The 18918-nt window shown below is 59.7% G+C and overlaps 1 long non-coding RNA gene across 1 annotated transcript in view; it reads left to right on the forward strand.

Annotated features, from left to right (window-relative positions):
• The window catches only part of LOC144675603 (uncharacterized), a 32194-nt gene extending 25877 nt beyond the window's left edge, over positions 1 to 6317 (forward strand). Inside the window, exon 3 of the long non-coding RNA XR_013575107.1 lies at positions 6230 to 6317. This is a non-coding gene — a long non-coding RNA (uncharacterized LOC144675603). The remainder of the gene's footprint in view (positions 1 to 6229) is intronic.
• Positions 6318 to 18918: the final 12601 nt, after the last annotated feature.

Here is an 18918-nt window from a genome sequence, read left to right on the forward strand (position 1 = left end):
GCGAGGGAGTGTGTGTGTGCCAGCGAGGGAGTGTGTGTGCGCCAGCGAGGGAGTGTGTGTGTGCCAGCGAGGGAGTGTGTGTGCGCCAGCGAGGGAGTGTGTGTGTGCCAGCGAGGGAGTGTGTGTGTGCCAGCAGGGGGAGTGTGTGTGTGCCAGCGGGAGGAGTGTGTGTGCGCCAGCGAGGGAGTGTGTGTGCGCCAGCGAGTGAGTGTGTGTGCGCCAGCGAGTGAGTGTGTGTGTGTGTCAGCGAGTGAGTGTCTGTGTGTGTCAGCGAGTGAGTGTCTGTGTGTGTGTGCCAGTGAGTGTCAGGGAGTTGGTGTGTGTGTGTGTGTGTGTGAGTGAGTCAGTGAGTGTCAGAGAGTGTGTGTCAGGGAGTGAGTGAGTGAGTGTGTGTCAGGGAGTGAGTGAGTGAGTGTGTGTCAGGGAGTGAGTGAGTGAGTGTGTGTCAGGGAGTGAGTGAGTGTCAGGGAGTGAGTGAGTGTCAGGGAGTGAGTGAGTGAGTGTGTGTCAGGGAGTGAGTGAGTGAGTGAGTGTCAGGGAGTGAGTGAGTGAGTGAATGAGTGTCAGGGAGTGAGTGAGTGAGTGAGTGTCAGGGAGTGAGTGAGTGAGTGTCAGGGAGTGAGTGTCTGAGTGAGTGTCAGGGAGTGAGTGTCTGAGTGAGTGTCTGTGTGTCAGGGAGTTAGTGAATGAGTGTGTGTGTGTGTGTGCTTGTGTGTGTGCCAGGGAGTGAGTGTTTGTGTGAGAGAGTGTGTGCGTGAGTGAGTGTGTGTCAGTGAGTGAGTGTGTGTCAGGGAGTGAGTGAGCGAGTGTGTCAGGGAGTGAGTGGGTGAGTGTGTCAGGGAGTGAGTGAGTGAGTGTGTCAGGGAGTGAGTGAGTGAGTGTGTCAGGGAGTGTGAGTGAGTGAGTGTGTCAGGGAGTGTGAGTGAGTGTGTGTCAGGGAGTGAGTGAGTGAGTGTGTGTCAGGGAGTGAGTGAGTGAGTGTGTGTCAGGGAGTGAGTGAGTGAGTGAGTGTCAGGGAGTGAGTGAGTGTCAGGGAGTGAGTGAGTGAGTGCGTGTCAGGGAGTGAGTGAGTGAGTGTGTGTCAGGGAGTGAGTGAGTGAGTGTGTGTCAGGGAGTGAGTGAGTGAGTGTCAGGGAGTGAGTGAGTGAGTGTCAGGGAGTGAGTGAGTGAGTGTCAGGGAGTGAGTGAGTGAGTGAGTGTCAGGGAGTGAGTGAGTGAGTGAGTGTCAGGGAGTGAGTGAGTGAGTGAGTGTCAGGGACTGAGTGAGTGAGTGAGTGTCAGGGAGTGAGTGAGTGAGTGAGTGTCAGGGAGTGAGTGAGTGAGTGAGTGTCAGGGAGTGAGTGAGTGAGTGTCAGGGAGTGAGTGAGTGAGTGAGTGAGTGAGTGAGTGAGTGAGTGAGTGAGTGAGTGAGTGAGTGAGTGAGTGAGTGAGTGAGTGTCAGGGAGTGAGTGTGAGTGAGTGTCAGGGAGTGAGTGAGTGAGTGAGTGTCAGGGAGTGAGTGAGTGAGTGAGTGAGTGAGTGTCAGGGAGTGAGTGAGTGAGTGAGTGTCAGGGAGTGAGTGAGTGAGTGAGTGAGTGAGTGAGTGTCAGGGAGTGAGTGAGTGAGTGAGTGTCAGGGAGTGAGTGAGTGAGTGAGTGTCAGGGAGTGAGTGAGTGAGTGAGTGTCAGGGAGTGAGTGAGTGAGTGAGTGAGTGAGTGTGAGTGAGTGAGTGAGTGAGTGAGTGTCAGGGAGTGAGTGAGTGAGTGAGTGAGTGAGTGAGTGAGTGAGTGAGTGAGTGAGTGAGTGTCAGGGAGTGAGTGAGTGAGTGTCAGGGAGTGAGTGAGTGTGTGTCAGGGAGTGAATGAGTGAATGAGTGTCAGGGAGTGAGTGAGTGAGTGAGTGTCAGGGAGTGAGTGAGTGAGTGTGTGTCAGGGAGTGAGTGAGTGAGTGTGTGTCAGGGAGTGAGTGAGTGAGTGTGTGTCAGGGAGTGAGTGAGTGAGTGTGTGTCAGGGAGTGAGTGAGTGAGTGTGTGTCAGGGAGTGAGTGAGTGTCAGGGAGTGAGTGTCTGTGTGTTCAGGGAGTGAGTGAATGTCTGTGTGTCAGGGAGTTAGTGAGTGAGTGAGTGTGTGTGTGTGTCAGTGAGTGAGTGAGTGAGTGTGTGTCAGTGAGTGGGTGAGTGTCAGGGAGTGAGTGTCTGTGTGTCAAGGAGTTAGTGAGTGTGTGTGTGTGTCAAGGAGTTAGTGAGTGAGTAAGTGAGTGAGTGAGTGTCTGAGTGAGTGTCAGGGAGTTAGTGAGTGAGTAAGTGAGTGAGTGAGTGTCTGAGTGAGTATCAGAGTGTCAGGGAGTTAGTGAGTGAGTGAGTGTCAGGGAGTGAGTGTCTGAGTGAGTGCCAGGGAGTGATTGTCTGAGTGAGTGTCAGGGAGTGATTGTCTGAGTGAGTGTCTGTGTGTCAGGGAGTTAGTGAGTGAGTGTGTGTGTGTGTGTGTGTTTGTGTGTGTGCCAGGGTGTGAGTGTTTGTGTGAGTGTGTGCCAGTGAGTGAGTGAGTGTGTGTGTGTCAGTGAGTGAGTGAGTGCCAGGGAGTGAGTGTCTGTGTGTGTCAGTGAGTGCCAGGGAGTGAGTGTGTGTGCCAGTGAGTGAATGGCTGTGTGTGTGTGTCAGTGAGTGAATGTCTGTGTGTGTGTGTCAGTGAGAAAATGTCTGTGTGTGTGTGTCAGTGAGTGAATGTCTGTGTGTGTGTGTGTCAGTGAGTGAATGTCCGTGTGTGTGTGTCAGTGAGTGAATGTCTGTGTGTGTGTGCCAGTGAGTGAATGTCCGTGTGTGTGTGTGTCAGTGAGTGAATGTCTGTGTGTGTGTGTCAGTGAGAGAATGTCTGTGTGTGTGTGTCAGTGAGAAAATGTCTGTGTGTGTGTCAGTGAGTGAATGCCTGTGTGTGTGTGTGCCAGTGAGTGAATGTCCGTGTGTGTGTGTCAGTGAGTGAATGTCTGTGTGTGTGTGTCAGTGAGAAAATGTCTGTGTGTGTGTCAGTGAGTGAATGTCTGTGTGTGTGTGCCAGTGAGTGAATGTCCGTGTGTGTGTGTCAGTGAGTGAATGTCTGTGTGTGTGTGTCAGTGAGAGAATGTCTGTGTGTGTGTGTCAGTGAGAAAATGTCTGTGTGTGTGTCAGTGAGTGAATGCCTGTGTGTGTGTGTGCCAGTGAGTGAATGTCCGTGTGTGTGTGTCAGTGAGTGAATGTCTGTGTGTGTGTCAGTGAGTGAATGCCTGTGTGTGTGTGTGTCAGTGAATGAATGTCTGTGTGTGTGTGTCAGTTAGTGAATGTCTGTGTGTGTGTGTCAGTGAGTGAATGTCTGTGTGTGTGTGTCAGTGAGTGAATGCCTGTGTGTGTGTGTCAGTGAGTGAATGTCTGTGTGTGTGTCAGTGAGTGAATGTCTGTGTGTATGTGCGTCAGTGAGTGAATGTCTGTGTGTGTGTGTGTCAGTGAGTGAATGCCTGTGTGTGTGTGTCAGTGAGTGAATGCCTGTGTGTGTGTGTCAGTGAGTGAATGCCTGTGTGTGTGCCAGTGAGTGAATGCCTGTGTGTGTGCCAGTGAGTGAATGCCTGTGTGTGTGCCAGTGAGTGAATGCCTGTGTGTGTGTCAGTGAGTGAATGGCTGTGTGTGTGTCAGTGAGTGAATGCCTGTGTGTGTGTGTGTCAGTGAGTGAATGCCTGTGTGTGTGTGTGCCAGTGAGTGAATGCCTGTGTGTGTGTCAGTGAGTGAATGCCTGTGTGTGTGTGTCAGTGAGTGAATGCCTGTGTGTGTGTGTGTGTGTGTGTCAGTGAGTGAATGTCTGTGTGTGTGTGTCAGTGAGTGAATGTCTGTGTGTGTGTGTCAGTGAGTGAATGTCTGTGTGTGTGTGTCAGTGAGTGAATGTGTGTGTGTGTGTCAGTGAGTGAATGTCTGTGTGTGTGTGTCAGTGAGTGAATGTCTGTGTGTGTGTGTCAGTGAGTGAATGCCTGTGTGTGTGTGTCAGTGAGTGAATGTCTGTGTGTGTGTGTCAGTGAGTGAATGCCTGTGTGTGTGCCAGTGAGTGAATGCCTGTGTGTGTGCCAGTGAGTGAATGCCTGTGTGTGTGCCAGTGAGTGAATGCCTGTGTGTGTGCCAGTGAGTGAATGCATGTGTGTGTGTCAGTGAGTGAATGGCTGTGTGTGTGTCAGTGAGTGAATGCCTGTGTGTGTGTCAGTGAGTGAATGCCTGTGTGTGTGGGTCAGTGCGTGAATGCCTGTGTGCGTGTCAGTGAGTGAATGCCTGTGTGTGTGTGTCAGTGAGTGAATGTCTGTGTGTGTGTGTCAGTGAGTGAATGGCTGTGTGTCAGTGAGTGAACGTCTGTGTGTGTGTCAGTGAGTGAACGGCTGTGTGTGTGTGTCAGTGAGTGAACGTCTGTGTGTGTGTCAGTGAGTGAACGGCTGTGTGTGTGTCAGTGAGTGAACGGCTGTGTGTGTGTCAGTGAGTGAATGTCTGTGTGTGTGTCAGTGAGTGAATGTCTGTGTGTGTGTCAGTGAGTGAATGTCTGTGTGTGTGTGCCAGTGAGTGAATGCCTGTGTGTGTGTGCCAGTGAGTGAATGCCTGTGTGTGTGTCAGTGAGTGAATGCCTGTGTGTGTGTCAGTTAGTGAATGCCTGTGTGTGTGTCAGTGAGTGAATGCCTGTGTGTGTGTCAGTGAGTGAATGCCTGTGTGTGTGTCAGTGAGTGAATGCCTGTGTGTGTGTCAGTGAGTGAATGCCTGTGTGTGTGTCAGTGAGTGAATGCCTGTGTGTGTGTGTCAGTGAGTGAATGCCTGTGTGTGTGTCAGGGAGTGAATGTCTGTGTGTGTGTCAGTGAGTGAATGGCTGTGTGTGTGTCAGTGAGTGAACGTCTGTGTGTGTCAGTGAGTGAACGTCTGTGTCTGTGTGTCAGTGAGTGAACGTCTGTGTGTGTCAGTGAGTGAACGTCTGTGTGTGTGTGTCAGTGAGTGAATGTCTGTGTGTGTGTGCCAGTGAGTGAATGTCTGTGTGTGTATGTCAGTGAGTGAATGTCTGTGTGTGTGTGTCAGTGAGTGAATGTCCGTGTGTGTGTCAGTGAGTGTCAGGGAGTGTGTGTCATTGAGTGAGTGAGTGAGTGCCAGGGAAGATTGTTTGTGCGTGTGTCAGGGAGTTAGTGTGTGTGTGTGAGAGTGTGTGTCAGTGAGTTTGTGTGCCAGGGAGTGAGTGTGTGTGTGAGTGAGTGCTAGGGAGTGAGTGTCTGTATGTGTGAGTGCCAAGGAGTGAGTGTGTCTGTGTGTGTGTGCGTGCGTGCGTGTGCATACGTGCGCGTGCATGCGCATGCGCGTGTGCATGTGTGTGCATGTGTGTGTGTGTGTGCGCGTGTGTCCGTGCGTGTGCGTCCGTGCGTGTGCGTGTGTCCATGTGTGTGTTTGTGTCCATGTGTGTCTGTGTGCCTGTGTGCGTGTGTGTCTGTGTGCGTGCGTGCGTGCATGTGTGTGTGCATGTGTGCTTGCGTGTGTGTGTGTGCACATGTGTGTGTGTGCGCATGTGTCCGTGCGCGTGTGTGTGTGTGTCCGTGTGTGTGTGTCCATGTGTGTGTGTCCATGTGTGTGTGTCCGTGCGTGTGTGTCCGTGTGTGTGTGTGTATGTGCGTCCGTGTGTGTATGTGCGTCCGTGTGTGTGTGTGTGTGTATGTGCGTCCGTGTGTGTGTGTGTGTGTATGTGCGTCCGTGTGTGTGTGTGTGTGTGTATGTGCGTCCGTGTGTATGTGTGTCCGTGTGCGCGCGCATCCGCCCGTGTGTGCGTATTCCTCATCCTTATCAGGGATGCAGGGGTGAAATCTGTGCCCTCCCCCGGGTAATTGACCCTCTCCACCGGGGGTGGGGTGGGGGGTAAACAGGGTAACCCCTGTCGGCCCTCCGTAGGCCCCTGGTGACTGCGCGCACCTCGATCAGGCCACCCCCACCCCCCCCTCGGCCTGCTCCGCTCCAAGGGGTAACCGGGCAAGTCCGGCCTCCGCTGGTGCCCGCTGTGGAGGGGAGGGCAGTTAACGGGATTGACCCCATGGCTCCGGGGGGTCACAGGTAGGCCGGAGCAGGTGAAGAGGGCGGATTTCCCCCTTCCCCCGCCCCCCCCAGCTTAAAGGGGCATTCGGCTTGGGGTGGGGGGTCACTCCCCAGGCTCGGTCCGCGGTTACTCCCAGCACGGCCTCTCCTGCACTGACCGATGTCCAATCTGTGCTCTCTCTCTTCCAGAAACAGAACCAGGGGACGCCCTTCAACAGGCCCAACTTCCGGCCTCCCAGCAGGACCCTGCCTGACCTGCCGGAGGACACCCACAGCGTGCGGGGGAAGATGGTGGAGGAGGGAGAGGAGGAGGAGGGCGGCCAGGGGAATGAGGCGATCTGGCTGCGCTCGGACCACAAGGCCTACGGGGGCCTGGTCTGCTACCTGTCCTGGTTGCTGGAGCAACAGAGGTCGGCCAACCCCGGCCACCTGGCCCTGCTGGTGGAGCTGCGCTACTTCGTGGTCCACGTGGGGGGGCTAGCAGCCAACCTGGAGAGCCTGGTGTCCAGCCTGGGGCAGCCCCGGCCCAGGCCCAGGTCCTGCCCGATCGGCTGGGGGCCCCGCAGCTGGTCCGTGGCCCACGCCAGCGACTGGGAGAAGAAGCTGATCGGCCTGGAGGTCTGCACCCGCTGCGCCCGCTGGCTGCAGGCGTCGGAGGAAGACTTCGCCGCCCTGGCCTCCAGCCGGGCCGCCAACAGTGCGGCGCTCCCACTCCCTCAGTACTGACCCTCCGACTGTCCGGCTCTCCCTCAGCACTGACCCTCCGACTGTCCGGCTCTCCCTCAGCACTGACCCTCCGACTGTCCGGCTCTCCCTCAGTACTGACCCTCCGACTGTCCGGCTCTCCCTCAGTACTGACCCTCCGACTGTCCGGCTCTCCCTCAGCACTGACCCTCCGACTGTCCGACTCTCCCTCAGTACTGACCCTCCGACTGTCCGGCTCTCCCTCAGCACTGACCCTCCGACTGTCCGACTCTCCCTCAGTACTGACCCTCCGACTGTCCGACTCTCCCTCAGTACTGACCCCCTGACTGTCCGACTCTCCCTCACTACTGACCCTCCGACTGTCCGACTCTCCCTCAGTACTGACCCCCTGACTGTCCGACTCTCCCTCAGTACTGACCCCCTGACTGTCCGACTCTCCCTCACTACTGACCCACCGACTGTCCGGCGCTCCCTCAGTACTGACCCTCCGACTGTCCGGCTCTCCCTCAGTACTGACCCCCTGACTGTCCGGCTCTCCCTCAGTACTGACCCTCCGACTGTCCGGCTCTCCCTCAGTACTGACCCTCCGACTGTGTAACAGGCTCGAGAGGGGCTGAATGGCCTCCTCTGGGCTGTGAGCGCCCCTCCCAACTGAGGGACCAGGAGAGGCCACTTGGAGCAGGGCAGATCGGAGTCTAGACCCTGAATTGAAGAGTGGGAGGGGGGCGGGAGGGGGAAACGCCCAGACCCCTGAAGGGGTAAAGTCTGGAGGAAGGGAGTGTGGGGGTGGGGAACGCTGGGGGTGGAGGTGGGTAGAGGGGAGGGTTGGCTCGTTGTTAACCTTGACGCTGCTCCATTTCTGTACAGTAGGAGGCAGTAAGGGACCACTTAAAAATGCCCATGTCGGAGGCTGTGGGTCATGTGGGGAGGGGGGCAATGGGTGGTGAGGGGGCAATGGGTGGTGAAGGGGTAGGGGAGGCTGGTGAAGGGGGAGGGGTGGCTGGTGAAGGGGCAGTGGGTGGGGTGGCCGGTGAAGAGGCAATGGGTGGTGAAGGGGGAGGGGTGGCTGGTGAAGGGGAAGTGGGTGGGGTGGCCGGTGAAGAGGCAATGGGTGGTGAAGGGGCAATGGGTGGTGAAGGGGCAATGGGTGGTGAAGAGGCAATGGGTGGTGAAGGGGCAATGGGTGGTGAAGGGGCAATGGGTGGTGAAGGGGCAATGGGTGGTGAAGGGGCAATGGGTGGTGAAGGGGGTGAGAGAGGCGGGAGCTAGGCTGATGATGGCCCTCCCTCTGGCCATTCCTCCCCCCTCCCGCAGACGCGGGCTAACTCTCGGGCTGTATCGATGCTGCTACTTTCTGCTGTGAAATCTGTGATCTGACTCTCACTGTGAAAATAAAAAATACTTTTACTGCACCCAGAGTCTCCGGCCTTCATTTCACTGCTGGGCGAGGCAGCCTCAGGGACATTTCACACCTTCAACAGCCCACCCGCAACCCCATGGACACTCTCCCCCACTCGCAACCCCATGGACACTCTCCCCCACCCACACCCCCATGGACACTCACCCCCACTCGCAACCCCATGGACACTCTCCACCACTCGCAACCCCATGGACACTCTCCCCCACCCACAACCCCATGGACACTCTCCACCACCCGCAACACCATGGACACTCTCCACCACACGCAACTCCCATGGACACTCTCCACCACCCACACCCCCATGGACACTCTCCCCCACCCGCAACCCCATGGACACTCTCCCCCACCCAGACCCCCATGGACACTCTCCACCACCCACACCCCCATGGACACTCTCCACAACCCACACCCCCATGGACACTCTCCACCACCCACACCCCAATGGACACTCTCCCCCACCCACACCCCCATGGACACTCTCCATCACCCACACCCCCATGGACACACTCCACCACCCACACCCCCATGGACACTCTCCACCACCCGCAAACCCATGGACACTCTCCACCACTCGCAAACCCATGGACATCCTCCCCCACCCACACCCCCATGGACACTCTCCACCACCCACACCCATATGGAGACACTCCACCACCCACACCCCCATGGACACACTCCACCACCCACACCCCCATGGACACACTCCACCACCCACACCCCCATGGACACACTCCACCACCCACACCCCCATGGACACTCTCCACCACCCGCAACCCCATGGACACTCTCCACCACCCACACCCCCATGGACACTCTCCCCCACCCACAACCCCATGGACACTCTCCCCCACCCGCAACCCCATGGACACTCTCCACCACCCGCAACCCCATGGACACTCTCCACAACCCGCAAGCCCCATGTACACTCTCCACCACTCGCAACCCCATGGACACTCTCCCCACCCACACCCCCATGGAAACTCTCCACCACCCATATCATTCTCAACCACACCCCCATGGACACTCTCCACCACCAACACCCCCATGGACACTCTCCCCCACGCACACCCCCATGGACACTCTCCCCACCCACACCCCCATGGACACCCTCCACCACGCACACCCCCATGGACACTCTCCACCACCCACACCCCCATGGACACTCTCCCCAAACAACCCCATGGACACTATGCACCACCCACACCCCCATGGACACTCTCCCCACACTCACCCCCATGGAAACTCTCCACCACACACACCCCCATGGACACTATCCCCCACCCACACACCCATGGACACCCTCCACCACCCATATCATCCTCACCCACACCCCCATGGACACTCTCCACCACCCACACCCCCATGGACACCCTCCACCACCCACACCCCCATGGACACACTCCCCCACCCACACCCCCATGGACACTCTCCACCACCAACACCCCCATGGACACTCTCCACCACCAACACCCCCATGGACACTCTCCACCACCCACACCCCCATGGAGACTCTCCACCAACCACACCCCCATGGAGACTCTCCACCAACCACACCCCCATGGACACTCTCCACCACCCACACCCCCATGGACACTCTCCCCCAACCACACCCCCATGGACACCCTCCCCCACCCATATCATCCTCACCCACAACCCCATGGACACTCTCCACCACCCACACCCCCATGGACACTCTCCACCACTCGCAACCCAATGGACAATCTCCACCACCCACACCCCCATGGACACTTTCCCCCACCCACACACCCATGGACACTCTCCACCACCCACACCCCCATGGACACTCTCCACCTCTAACACCCCCATGGACACTCTCCACCACCCACACCCACATGGACAGACTCCACCACCCACACCCCCATGGACACTCTCCCCACCCACACCGCCATGGACACTCTCCACCACCCACACCCCCATGGACACTATCCACCACCGACACCTCCATGGACACTCTCGACCACCCACACCCCCATGGACACTATCCACCACCGACACCTCCATGGACACTCTCCACCACCCACACCCCCATGGACACTCTCCCCCACCCACAGCCCCATGGACACCCTCCCCCACCCACACCCCATGGACACTCTACCCCACCCACAACCCCATGGACACTCTCCACCACCCACACCCTCATGGACACTCTCCACCACCCACACCCCCATGGACACTCTCCACCACCCACACACCCATGGACACTCTCCCCCACCCACACCCCCATGGACACTCTCCCCCACCCGCACCCCCATGGACACCCTTCCCCACCCACACCCCCATGGACAATCTTCACCACCCACACCCCCATGGACACTCTCCACCACTCGCAAACCCATGGACACTCTCCACCACCCACACCCCCATGGACACTCTCCCCCACCCACAACCCCATGGACACTCTCCACCACCCGCACCCCCATGGACACCCTCCCCCACCCACAACCCCATGGACACTCTCCACCACCCACACCCCCATGGACACTCTCCACCACTCGCAACGCCATGGACACTCTCCACCACCCACACCCCCATGGACACACTTCACCACCCATAACCCCATGGACACTCTCCACCACCCACACCCCCATGGACACTCTCCACCACTCGCACCCCCATGGACACTCTCCACCACCCCCAACCCCATGGACACCCTCCACCACTCGCAAGCCCATGGACACTCTCAACCACCCACACCCCCATGGACACTCTCCACCACTCGCACCCCCATGGACCCCCTCCACCACCCACACCCCCATGGACACTCTCCCCACCCACACCCCCATGGACACTCTCCCCACCCACAACCCCATGGACACTCTCCCCACCCACACCCCCATGAACACTCTCCCCACCCACACCCCCTTGGAGACCTTCACCCACGCACAGCCCCATGGACACTCCCCACCACCCACACCCCCATGGACACCCTCCCCCAACCGCACCCACATGGACACTCTCCACCACCCACACCCCCATGGACACTCTCCAACACCAACACCCCAATGGACACTCTCCACCACCCACACCCCCATGGACACTCTCCCCCACCCACACCCCCATGGACACTCTCCCCCACCCACACCCCCATGGAAACTCTCCACCACCCACACCACCATGGACACTCTCCCCCACCCACAAACCCTAAGACACCCTCCCCCACTAAACCCCCATGGACACCCTCCACCACCCATATCATCCTCACCCACACCCCAATGGACATTCTCCACCACCCACACCCCCATGGACACTCTCACCCACCCACACCCCCATGGACACCCTCCCCCACCCACACACCCATGGACACTCTCCACCACGAACACCCCCATGGACACTCTCCACCAACCACACCCCCATGGACACTCTCCACCAACCACACCCCCATGGACACTCTCCACCACCCACACCCCCACGGACACTCTCGCCCACCCACACCCCCATGGACACTCTCCACCACCCACACCCCCATGGACACTCTCCACCACCCACACCCCCATGGACACTCTCCACCAACCACTCCCACATGGACACACTCGACCACCCACACCCCCATGGAGACTCTCCACCACCCACACCCCCATGGAAACTCTCCACCACCCATATCATCCTCACCCACACCCCCATGGACACTCTTCACCACCCACACCCCCATGGACACTCTCCACCAACCACTCCCACATGGACACACTCGACCACCCACACCCCCATGGAGACTCTCCACCACCCACACCCCCATGGACACCCTCCACCACCCATATCATCCTCACCCACACCTCCATGGACACTCTCCACCACCAACAACCCCATGGACACTCTCCACCACCCACACCCCCATGGACACACTCCACCACCCACACCGCCATGGAGACTCACCACCAACCACACCCCCATGGACACTCTCCCCCACCCACACCCCCATGGACACCCTCCCCCACCCACAACCCCATGGACACTCTCCACCACCCACACCCCAATGGACACACTTCACAACCCACAACCCCATGGACACTCTCCACCACCCACACCCCCATGGACAATCTCCACCACTCGCAACCCCATGGACACTCTCCACCACCCGCAACCCCAATGACACTCTCCACCACCCACACCCCCATGGACACTCTCCACCACCCACACCCCCATGGACAATCTCCATCACCCACACCCCCATGGACACTCTCCACCACCCACACCCCCATGGACAATCTCCATCACCCACACCCCCATGGACACTCTCCACCACCCACACCCTCATGGACACTCTCCACCACCCACACCCCCATGGACACACTCCACCACCCACACCCCCATGGACACTCTCCCCCACCCACACACCCATGGACACTCTCCACCACCCACATCCCCATGGACACTCTCCACCACGCACACACCCATGGACACTCTCCCCCACCCACACCCCCATGGACACTCTCCACCACCGACACCCCCATGGACACTCTCCCCCACCCACACACCCATGGAGACCCTCCACCACCCATATCATCCTCACCCACAACCCCTTGGACACTCTCCACCACCCACACCCCCATGGACACTCTCCACCACTCGCAACCCCATGGACACTCTCCACCACCCACACCCCCATGGACACTCTCCACCACCCACACCCCCATGGACACTGTCCGCCACCCACACCCCCAGGAACACTCTCCACCACCCGCACCCACATGGACACTCTCCACAACCCACACCCCCATGGACACACTCCACCACCCATATCATCCTCACCCACACCCCCATGGACACTCTCCACCACGCACACTCCCATGGACACTCTCCACCACCCACACCCCCATGGACACTCTCCCCCACCCACACCCCCATGGACACCCTCCCCCACCCATATCATCCTCACCCACAACCCCATGGACACTCTGCACCACCCACACTCCCATGGACACTCTCCACCACTCGCAACCCCATGGACAATCTCCACCACCCACACCCCCATGGACACTCTCCCCCACCCACACCCCCATGGACAATCTCCCCCACCCACACCCCCATGGACACTCTCCAACACCAACACCCCCATGGACACTCTCCACCACCCACACCCACATGGACACACTCCACCACCCACACCCCCATGGACACTCTCCACCAGCCACACCCCCATGGACACTCTCCCCACCCACACCCCCATGGAAACTCTCCACCACCCACACACCCATGGACACTCTCCACGACCCACACCCCCATGGACACCCTCCCCCAACCGCACCCACATGGACACTCTCCACCACCCACACCCCCATGGACACTCTCCACCACCGACAACTCCATGGACACTCTCCACCACCCACAGCCCCATGGACACTCTCCACCACCCACAGCCCCATGGACACCCTCCCCCACCCACACCCCCATGGACACCCTCCACCACCTAAATCATCCTCACCCACACCCCCATGGACACTCTCCCCTACCCACACCCCCATGGACACCCTCCCCCACCCACACCCCATGGACACTCTCCACCACTCGCAACCCCATGGACACTCTACCCCACCCACAACCCCATGGACACTCTCCACCACCCACACCCCAATGGACACTCTCCACAACCCACAACCCCATGGACACTCTCCACCACCCACACCCCCATGGACAATCTCCACCACTCGCAACCCCATGGACACTCTCCACCACCCGCAACCCCAATGACACTCTCCACCACCCACACCCCCATGGACACTCTCCACCACCCACACCCCCATGGACACTCTCCATCACCCACACCCCCATGGACACTCTCCACCACCCACACCCTCATGGACACTCTCCACCACCCACACCCCCATGGACACAATCCACCACCCTCACCCCCATGGACACTCTCCACCACCCACATCCCCATGGACACTCTCCACCACGCACACACCCATGGACACTCTCCCCCATCCACACCCCCATGGACACTCTCCACCACCGACACCCCCATGGACACTCTCCCCCACCCACACACCCATGGACACCCTCACCCACCCACACCCCCATGGAGACCCTCCACCATCCATATCATCCTCAACCACAACCCCTTGGACACTCTCCACCACCCACACCCCCATGGACACTCTCCACCACTCGCAACCCCATGGACGCTCTCCACCACCCACACCCCCATGGACACTCTCCACCACCCACACGCCCATGGACACTATCCACCACCCACACCCCCAGGAACACTCTCCACAACCCGCACCCACATGGACACTCTCCACAACCCACACTCCCATGGACACACTCCACCACCCATATCATCCTCACCCACACCCCCATGGACACTCTCCACCACCCACACCCCCATGGACACTCTCCCCCACCCACACCCCCATGGACACTCTACAACACTCGCAACCCCATGGACACTCTCCCCCACCCACACCCCCATGGACACCCTTCCCCACCCACACCCCCATGGACAATCTCCACCACTCGCAACCCCATGGACACCCTCCCCCACCCACAACCCCATGGACACTCTCCACCACCCACACCCCCATGGACACTCTCCACCACTCGAAACGCCATGGACACTCTCCACCACCCACACCCCCATGGACACACTTCACCACCCGTAACCCCATGGACACTCTCCACCACCCGCATCCCCATGGAGACTCTCCACCACTCGAAACGCCATGGACACTCTCCACCACCCACACCCCCATGGACACACTTCACCACCCGTAACCCCATGGACACTCTCCACCACCCACACCCCCATGGAGACTCTCCACCACCCACATCCCCATGGACACTCTCCACCACCCACACCCCCATGGAGACTCTCCACCACCGACACCCCCATGGACACTCTCCACCACCCACACCCCCATGGACAATCTCCACCACCCACACCCCCATGGACACTCTCCACCACCCACACCCTCATGGACACTCTCCACCACCCACACCCCCATGGACACTCTCCACCACCCACATCCCCATGGACACTCTCCACCACCCACATCCCCATGGACACTCTCCACCACCCACACCCCCATGGAGACTCTCCACCACCGACACCCCCATGGACACTCTCCCTCACCCACACACCCATGGACACCCTCACCCACCCACACCCCCATGGAGACCCTCCACCAACCATATCATCCTCACCCACAACCCCTTGGACACTCTCCACCACCCACACCCCCATGGACACTCTCCACCACTCGCAAACCCATGGACACTCTCCACCACCCACACCCCCATGGACACTCTCCACCACCCACACCCCCAGGAACACTCTCCACCACCCGCACCCACATGGACACTCTCCACCACCCACACCCCCATGGACACTCTCCCCCACCCACACCCCCATGTACACTCTCCCCCACCCGCACCCCCATGGACACCCTTCCCCACCCACACCCCCATGGACAATCTTCACCACCCACACCCCCATGGACACTCTCCACCACTCGCAACCCCATGGACACCCTCCCCCACCCACAACCCCATGGACACTCTCCACCACCCACACCCCCATGGACACTCTCCACCACTCGCAACGCCATGGACACTCTCCACCACCCACACCCCCATGGACACACTTCACCACCCATAACCCCATGGACACTCTCCACCACCCACACCCCCATGGACACTCTCCACCACTCGCACCCCCATGGACACTCTCCACCACCCCCAACCCCATGGACACCCTCCACCACTCGCAAGCCCATGGACACTCTCAACCACCCACACCCCCATGGACCCCCTCCACCACCCACACCCCCATGGACACTCTCCCCACCCACACCCCCATGGACACTCTCCCCACCCACAACCCCATGGACACTCTCCCCACCCACACCCCCATGGAAACTCTCCACCACCCACACCCCCATGGACACTCTCCACCGCCCACACCCCCATGAACACTCTCCCCACCCACACCCCCTTGGAGACCTTCACCCACGCACAGCCCCATGGACACTCCCCACCACCCACACCCCCATGGACACCCTCCCCCAACCGCACCCACATGGACACTCTCCACCACCCACACCCCCATGGACACTCTCCAACACCAACACCCCAATGGACACTCTCCACCACCCACACCCCCATGGACACTCTCCCCCACCCACACCCCCATGGACACTCTCCCCCACCCACACCCCCATGGAAACTCTCCACCACCCACACCACCATGGACACTCTCCCCCACCCACAAACCCTAAGACACCCTCCCCCACTAAACCCCCATGGACACCCTCCACCACCCATATCATCCTCACCCACACCCCAATGGAGATTCTCCACCACCCACACCCCCATGGACACTCTCACCCACCCACACCCCCATGGACACCCTCCCCCACCCACACACCCATGGACACTCTCCACCACTCGCAACCCCATGGACACTCTCCAACGCCCACACCCCCATGAACACTCTCCCCACCCACACCCCCTTGGAGACCTTCACCCACGCACAGCCCCATGGACACTCCCCACCACCCACAACCCCATGGACACTCTCCACCACCCACACACCCATGGACACTCTCCACCACCCACACACCCATGGACACACTCCACCACGAACACCCCCATGGACACTCTCCACCAACCACACCCCCATGGACACTCTCCACCAACCACACCCCCATGGACACTCTCCACCACCCACACCCCCACGGACACTCTCGCCCACCCACACCCCCATGGACACTCTCCACCACCCACACCCCCATGGACACGCTCCACCACCCACACCCCCATGGACACTCTCCACCACCCACACCCCCATGGACACTCTCCACCAACCACTCCCACATGGACACACTCGACCACCCACACCCCCATGGAGACTCTCCACCACCCACACCCCCATGGAAACTCTCCACCACCCATATCATCCTCACCCACACCCCCATGGACACTCTTCACCACCCACACCCCCATGGACACTCTCCACCAACCACTCCCACATGGACACACTCGACCACCCACACCCCCATGGAGACTCTCCACCACCCACACCCCCATGGACACCCTCCACCACCCATATCATACTCACCCACACCTCCATGGACACTCTCCACCACCAACAACCCCATGGACACTCTCCACCACCCACACCCCCATGGACACACTCCACCACCCACACCGCCATGGAGACTCACCACCAACCACACCCCCATGGACACTCTCCCCCACCCACACCTCCATGGACACCCTCCCCCACCCACACCCCATGGACACTCTCCACCACTCGCAACCCCATGGACACTCTACCCCACCCACAACCCCATGGACACTCTCCACCACCCACACCCCAATGGACACACTTCACAACCCACAACCCCATGGACACTCTCCACCACCCACACCCCCATGGACAATCTCCACCACTCGCAACCCCATGGACACTCTCCACCACCCGCAACCCCAATGACACTCTCCACCACCCACACCCCCATGGACACTCTCCACCACCCAAACCCCCATGGACAATCTCCATCACCCACACCCCCATGGACACTCTCCACCACCCACACCCTCATGGACACTCTCCACCACCCACACCCCCATGGACACACTCCACCACCCACACCCCCATGGACACTCTCCACCACCCACATCCCCATGGACACTCTCCACCACGCACACACCCATGGACACTCTCCCCCACCCACAACCCCATGGACACTCTCCACCACCGACACCCCCATGGACACTCTCCCCCACCCACACACCCATGGAGACCCTCCACCACCCATATCATCCTCACCCACAACCCCTTGGACACTCTCCACCACCCACACCCCCATGGACACTCTCCACCACTCGCAACCCCATGGACACTCTCCACCACCCACACCCCCATGGACACTCTCCACCACCCACACCCCCATGGACACTGTCCGCCACCCACACCCACAGGAACACTCTCCACCACCCGCACCCACATGGACACTCTCCACAACCCACACCCCCATGGACACACTCCACCACCCATATCATCCTCACCCACACCCCCATGGACACTCTCCACCACGCACACTCCCGTGGACACTCTCCACCACCCACACCCCCATGGACACTCTCCCCCACCCACACCCCCATGGACACCCTCCCCCACCCATATCATCCTCACCCACAACCCCATGGACACTCTGCACCACCCACACTCCCATGGACACTCTCCACCACTCGCAACCCCATGGACAATCTCCACCACCCACACCCCCATGGACACTCTCCCCCACCCACACCCCCATGGACAATCTCCCCCACCCACACCCCCATGGACACTCTCCAACACCAACACCCCCATGGACACTCTCCACCACCCACACCCACATGGACACACTCCACCACCCACACCCCCATGGACACTCTCCACCAGCCACACCCCCATGGACACTCTCCCCACCCACACCCCCATGGAAACTCTCCACCACCCACACACCCATGGACACTCTCCACGACCCACACCCCCATGGACACCCTCCCCCAACCGCACCCACATGGACACTCTCCACCACCCACACCCCCATGGACACTCTCCACCACCGACAACTCCATGGACACTCTCCACCACCCACAGCCCCATGGACACTCTCCACCACCCACAGCCCCATGGACACCCTCCCCCACCCACACCCCCATGGACACCCTCCACCACCTAAATCATCCTCACCCACACCCCCATGGACACTCTCCCCTGCCCACACCCCCATGGACACCC

The sequence above is a fragment of the Cetorhinus maximus genome, unplaced genomic scaffold (assembly GCF_964194155.1).
Source record: "Cetorhinus maximus unplaced genomic scaffold, sCetMax3.hap1.1 HAP1_SCAFFOLD_1033, whole genome shotgun sequence".
Classification (NCBI taxonomy): Eukaryota; Metazoa; Chordata; class Chondrichthyes; order Lamniformes; family Cetorhinidae; genus Cetorhinus; species Cetorhinus maximus.